Genomic DNA, 7,459 nt, shown 5'->3' with positions numbered 1-7,459 from the left:
TACCATGTCACAGGGACGTAAAACAAGACCATGTTACGGGGACTATACATAGTACCATGTCACGGGGACGAAACACAGTGCCATGTCACGGGGACGTAACACAATACCATGTCACAGGGACTATACACAGTACCATGTCACGGGGACGTAACACAGTACCATGTCACGTGGACGAAACACAGTGCCATGTCACGGGGACGTAACACAATACCATGTCACGGGGACTATACACAATACCATGTCACGGGAACGAAACACAGTACCATGTCACAGGGACTATACACAGTACCATGTCACAGGGACTTATTACACAGTACCATGTCACAGGGACGAAACACAATAGCATGTCACAGGGACGAAACACAGTACTATGTCAAAAGGACGAAACACAGTACCATGTCACGGGGACGAAACAAAGTACCATGTCACAAGGACGAAACACAGTACCATGTCAAAAGGACGAAACATAGTACCATGTCACGGGGACGAAACACAGCACCATGTCAAAAGGACGAAACACAGTACCATGTCAAAAGGACGAAACACATCACCATATCACGGGGACGAAACACAGTACCATGTCAAAAGGACGAAACATAGTACCACGTCACGGGGACGAAACACAGTACCATGTCATGGAGACGAAACACAGTACCATGTCACGGGGACGAAACACAGCACCATGTCAAAAGGACGAAACACAGTACCATGTCAAAGGGACGAAACACAGTGCCATGTCACGGGGACGAAACACAGTACCATGTCACGGAGACGAAACACAGTACCATGTCACGGGGACGTTACACAGTACGATGTCACGGGGACGAAACACAGTACCATGTCATGGGGACGAAACACAATACCATGTCACGGGGACGAAACACAGTACCATCAGTACCATGTCACAGGGACGAAACACAGTACCATGTCAAAAGGACGAAACACAGTACCATGTCACGGGGACGCAACACAGTACGATGTCACAGGGACGAAACACAGCACCATGTCACGGGGGCGAAACACAGTACCATGTCACGTCGAAGAAACACAGTACCGTGTCACGGGGAAGAAACACAGTATCATGTCACGGGGGCGAAACACAGTACCATGTCACGTGGAAGAAACACAGTGCCGTGTCACGGGGAAGAAACACAGTATCATGTCACGGGGGCGAAACACAGTACCATGTCACGGAGACGAAACACAGTACCATGTCACGGGGACGAAACAAAGTACCATGTCACAAGGACGAAACATAGTACCATGTCACGGGGACGTAACACAGTACGATGTCACAGGGACGAAACACAGCACCATGTCACGGGGGCGAAACACAGTACCATGTCACGTGGAAGAAACACAGTACCGTGTCACGGGGAAGAAACACAGTATCATGTCACGGGGACGAAACACAGTACCATGTCACGGAGACGAAACACAGTATATATAGCTATGTACTCAGGCCCACATCAGACTCATCCTCTCACACAAAATACTGCTTCATACTCAGGCTTACGTAAGACTCATCCTCTCACACAAATATAGCTATGTACTCAGGCCAACATCAGACTCATCCTCTCACACAAATATAGCTTCATATTCAGGCTTACGTAAGACTCATCATCTCACACAAATATAGCTATGTACTCAGGCCCACACCAGACTCATCCTCTCACACAAATATAGCTATGTACTCAGGCTTACGTAAGACTCATCATCTCACACAAATATGGCTATGTACTCGGGCTTACGTAAGACTCATCCTCTTACACAAATACAGCTACGCTTGTATAAAAATCTTGAAATGTTGACAGAGTATATACACTTTGTCTATATATATATAATATAAGTATAATAACTCTGAAAAGTTAATGAGATATATACAATATGTGTATTATATGTTTGGAATGTTGATAGAGTATATACAATAAATGTATAGACTTTGAAAACTTGACCGGGTCTATACAATATAGTGTTGACAAAACTATATACACTATATCAACCTTGAAATGTTGACAAAACTATATGCACTATATCAACCTTGAAATGTTGCCAAAACTATATACACTATATCAACCTTGAGATGTTGACAAAACTATATACACTATATCAACCTTGAAATGTTGACAAAACTATATACACTATATCAACGTTGAAATGTTGACAAAAGATATACAATATATGTATGTATAGACAGGGTATATACAATATATGTATAATAACCCTGAATTGTCGACAGGGTATATACAACAATAACATATGTATAATACCCTTGAAATGTTGACAAAGGATATACAATATGTCAATAATATCATTGAAACGTTGTCAGAGTGTAAACACCTTGTCTATAATAACTTTGAAATGTTGACAAAGTGTAGCCGGTCGTGGCTTAAAGGTTCTTTCGAACAACAATCAACACCTTCTTTCTTTCAATATAGTTTATTCCCTGGTCAGAAGACCAATTATTGTAGTCTGTAGCAAAAAAGATCAAAACAATGTAAGTTTGGAATTCCGTCCACCCAGGCTGAAAACTTGTACAGGTGTGAATAACATTTAACACAAGCGCGACTCGTTGCGCAGCCGCGCACTGACCGCTAACTGGCCACTACAAAGAGTTTTAAAAATACCTTAACACCTGACCCCAGTCGGACAGGTGTACATCTAAACTAAAAATAGATCACTGTCATATATATATAAATATGACAAGTGCTCGTATACAAGTTGCACTTATTAAGTATTGATAAACACAACTAAATAACATGAACAATACATTGTCAATAATGACACTGTTACATTCTCCCCTCCTTACAAGGAAGATGTCTCATCTTCACTTAAGGGAGTATATAAACCAAACTTATGCAATTGATGTCATTGCATAAATAAACATACTGCACAGTTCAAAAATAATTTAGACAATATTACTTTTGCAATACACTGTTCATATCATTGCAGAATAAAGTTGTTGCAAAAAATATTACTTTCACGATGGTACAAGCATGACAAAAAATGTACCACACAAAAAAATAGTATACCATTTAAGACTACAACAACCCTAACCACTTCTCCCCTCCTTACAAAAAAGATTTCCATGTCTTCTAACAAAAAGGTAACAAGTAGTATCACAAAGCACATTAAAACACTATATACAATCCTAAGTGTATAATCACAGTATACTTTAAAAAAATATAATAAAATGTATTTCAGCAATCGAATACTCGAGTTAGAAGTGCATATATACAACTAACTATACTTTCTCAAGATTTTACAATTTGTAAAAATGAACCACGGGCTATATCCGGCATGTTCCGAAATGCATTTCCTGATGTTACATCCAGTAAAAAAACTAGCTTTCTCCTTCCATTCTGAGCTCACAGGCTGGATCGATGACTGTTGTGAACAGACATAGTCACCTGAGCGCTTCAAGTATGGCAGGGTTTTCTGTCGGCTCGACCTCCGCACTGGCGCCGGATGTGGTATCCCACCACATGGTACTGGCGGTGCGGGAGGGAGCACCATCGGTTCACTTGGTGTAGTGACAAGCAAAGGACCAATTGTAGGCGGCTCATCAGCTTCAGGCTCTTCCTCACTCCAAGAATCTTCATCCTCATCTCCATTAGCCTCATCTTGGGCTGATCCCAATTCCTCAACTGGATCAGAAGACTCAGCCTCAACTACGAGCCTAGAACCTCTCTCGGGTATGGGTGGCCTCGAGGCGTACACTGATACGCCCACTCCCATGTCATCCAAGCTATCCTCGTCATCACTATCATCACTACTAGATGAACCAGAGATGACCTGTTCCTGGACTGCTGATTGGCCCCTCTGATTCGTATCCTTCCGCGTCCGTGGTGCCGGACGTGGACGAATCACCTCAACTGGTTTGTCCTTAAAAGGTAAAGACCCCACAGGCAAAAGATGATTCCTGTGTAACGTCCGAACCTTGCCCTAACCATTCTCTCTCCTGACTTGGTATACCGGAATATTTCATTTCATCATATTTTATTGAGTAAACAATAGGATTGAACAGCCGGCTAGGCCTATATAAGTTCTCTCCTTAGGTTGACATGACAAAGACAAAGATGAATGAAATGTTTTGTAAGAAAATATTGATGCAAATCATATATAATAGGTAGCATAGACATATATATATATATAGCAGATGGTATAGGGGAGATAATTCCATGTATGTTTCAATTACATATAAATATTTAATTGATATTTTTAGCTATACAATGCTCATATTAAAAAGTCAGTCATAATTAATTAGTAATAGGAAAGCAATGCCCTAATGATATATTAAACAGAGAAATTGCTACAATTGTTTTTTTGTTTTTTGTTTTGCAAGTCATTAGTGCCCACTGTTCATACCCTGCACTGATACGCCCACTCCCATGTCATCCAAGCTATCCTCATCATCACTATCATCACTACTAGATGGACCAGAGATGACCTGTTCCTGGACTGCTGATTGGCCCCTCTGATTCGTATCCTTCCGCGTCCGTGGTGCCGGACGTGGACGAATCACCTCAACTGGTTTGTCCTCAAAAGGTAAAGACCCCACAGGCAAAAGATGATTCCTGTGTAACGTCCGAACCTTGCCCTAACCATTCTCTCTCCTGACTTGGTATACCGGAATATCCTGATTGTTCTGTCCCACAACAACGTAAACGTCTGTTTGATAGTTTGTGACGACCCTCAAAAGATAAGATTTTCACAAGCACCCGATCCCCAACATCTAAAAATGAATGTCGTGCTCGGAGATCATAGGTTGACTTCTGACGCTCATGTGCATCCCTCACGCTTCTACTCGCCAACTCAGAGGACTGACTCATGCGTTTCCTCATCGTTTTCACATATTCTGGCATCTTCCGTGCACTGGTTTCCTCTACCTCTCCTATGCCAAACACAAGATCAATGGGTAATCTTGGCTGCCGACCAAACATCAAATGAAAAGGGGAATAACCCGTTGAGTCATGGCGCGTGCGGTTATAGGCATAGGTGAGGGGTCCTAGGAAACTCTTCCAATCTTTCTTCTGATCAGGTTCCAATGTACTCAGCATATTCATGAGCGTTCGATTGAATCTCTCACAGGTACCATTACAACAAGGATGGTAAGGTGAAGTCATCGACTTGTCGATATGCAATTCCTGGCACAAATGGCGAATGACTTCTCCACAGAAATTGGCACCTTGATCAGAATGGAAACGTCGAGGTATTCCATAATGTTGGATATATCCAAGCAGAGCATCTGCGGTAGTCTTGGCGGACATGTTACGCGTCGGAATAGCCTGTGCATATTGCATATGGTCGGTCACTACCAACACATAGGAATATCCTCCCTTGCATGTTTCCAGAGTTAGAAAGTCCATACTAACCATTTCCATTGGCTGGGTTGTCACAATGTTCACTAGTGGCACTCTCTGATTGGTTGGCCTCTTACGTAAAATACAGCTCTGACACTTCTTAACCCAACTGTCCACGTCCTTCGCCATACCTGTCCAGAAAAAGCGATCTTTCAATAGAGAGAGAGTCCGGTCACGTCCGGGATGACCAACGTGGTCATGTAAGTAAGTCAATACTTTCCTCTTCATGCACTCTGGAGTCACAAGCTGATCCAACGTGGAACTCCCTTGTCCAACACGCCGATACAACACACCATGCTTCAGACATAAACTGTCCCATACTCTGGTAATGGTTGCATTATCCGGGTTCCGTTGAAGTGTTTTGCTGCTTGGTCTCTCATCACGACGAATAAAAGATAGCCACTGACTTATAAGTTGATCCTGAGACTGTAGTTGTCTCCATTCATGTGGCGTCATAGCTTGAATGTCCTGTACGTCCTCGTGTGTGTCTAAAATATCTACTGCGTCCGCTGACAAACAAATGCTCTCTACCAAGGAATCATCAAGGTCGACTACACCATTACACATAGCCTGTACGCTGTCCAAAGAAATTTCCTCTGTATGAGTGGAAATGCAATCCCCAATGTTATGATCAGTAGAACAAGGTAGTCTGGACATGGCATCCGCATCTACATTCCGCTTGCCTGGCCGATATTTTATGTCAAAATCATAAGCTCCTAGAGCAGACAACCAACGATGACCAGTAGCGTCGAGCTTCGCCTTGGTGAGGATGTATGTCAGAGGATTGTTGTCGGTGAACACAGTGAAAGTCCTTCAATACAAATAGTCATGAATCTGTAATGGCCCATTTAAGTGCCAAAAATTCCAGTTTATGTGATGGATAGTTCCGCTCAGACTTGCTGACTCCTCTACTGGCATAATAAATTGGTCAGAGCTGGTCATCTTGTTGCTGGTACAGAACTGCTCCAAGCCCATTTCCTGAGGCATCTACATGGAGTTCAAAAGGGAGGTTGTAATCAGGATAGCCTAGCACCACAGGGCTACACAGGAGGTCTTTCAACCTCTGGAATGCCTCACTGTGTCTTCCTAGACTTCTTGCTCCGAGTGGGTGGTAATAGATCGTTGAGTGGTCTGGCTATTTGGCTGAAATTCTGAACAAACTTACGATAATAACCCGCAAAACCCAAGAATTGTCAAAGTTCATTGGAGTTGGTAGGGGTTGGCCAATCTCGAACCTTCTCGATCTTTGCAGGATCAGCTTCGACACCATTTCCTGAAACAACATGCCCAACATAAGTCACCTTATCCCTAAAGAATTCGCATTTCTTCGGTGATAGCTTCAAATTGCTCTCTCGGAGTCTCTGGAATACTTTGTGAAGTCTATCCAGATGTTCATCATAGGTCAAGTCATCTATGTACACTAAACATATGGTCAGATTAAGATCACCCATACACTGCTCCATTAAGCGCTGAAATGTCGCCGGCGCATTGGTGAGACATTGCGATAACAAACTTTCACTATCAAAATTCAAGATGGCTGCCTGTCGGCCATGTTGTGTATCCGATCAGTCTCAATAGTTGCCCTGCACTGCTAAGGACCAAGGGGAACCTACATGTAAAATTTGAGAAAGATCCCTCTGGAGCTTCTTGAGAAATAGCGATAACAAACTTCACTAACAAAAGCCAAGATGGCTGCCTGTCGGACATATTGATTATGCGATCAGTCTCAAAAGTTGCCCTGCACAGCTTAGGACCAAGGGTAACCTACATATAAAATTTGAGAAATATTCCTCTGGTGCTTCTTGAGAAATAGCCATAACAAACTTTAACTATCAAATTCCAAGATGGCTGCCTGTCGGCCATGTTGTGTATCCGATCAGTCTCAATAGTTGCCCTGCACTGCTAAGGACCAAGGGGAACCTACATATAAAATTTGAGAAAGATTCCTCTGGTGCTTCTTGAGAAATAGCCATAACAAACTTTAACTATCAAATTCCAAGATGGCTGCCTGTCGGCCATATTGTTTATGCGATCAGTCTCAAAAGTTGCCCTGCACATCTAGGGACCAAGGGGAACCTACATATAAAATTTGAGAA

Source organism: Mizuhopecten yessoensis, unplaced genomic scaffold (genome assembly GCF_002113885.1).
Source record: "Mizuhopecten yessoensis strain PY_sf001 unplaced genomic scaffold, ASM211388v2 scaffold7763, whole genome shotgun sequence".
In the NCBI taxonomy this organism is placed as follows: domain Eukaryota; kingdom Metazoa; phylum Mollusca; class Bivalvia; order Pectinida; family Pectinidae; genus Mizuhopecten; species Mizuhopecten yessoensis.
The sequence above is the reverse complement of the archived record's forward strand: the minus strand, read 5'-3'. Positions refer to the sequence as shown.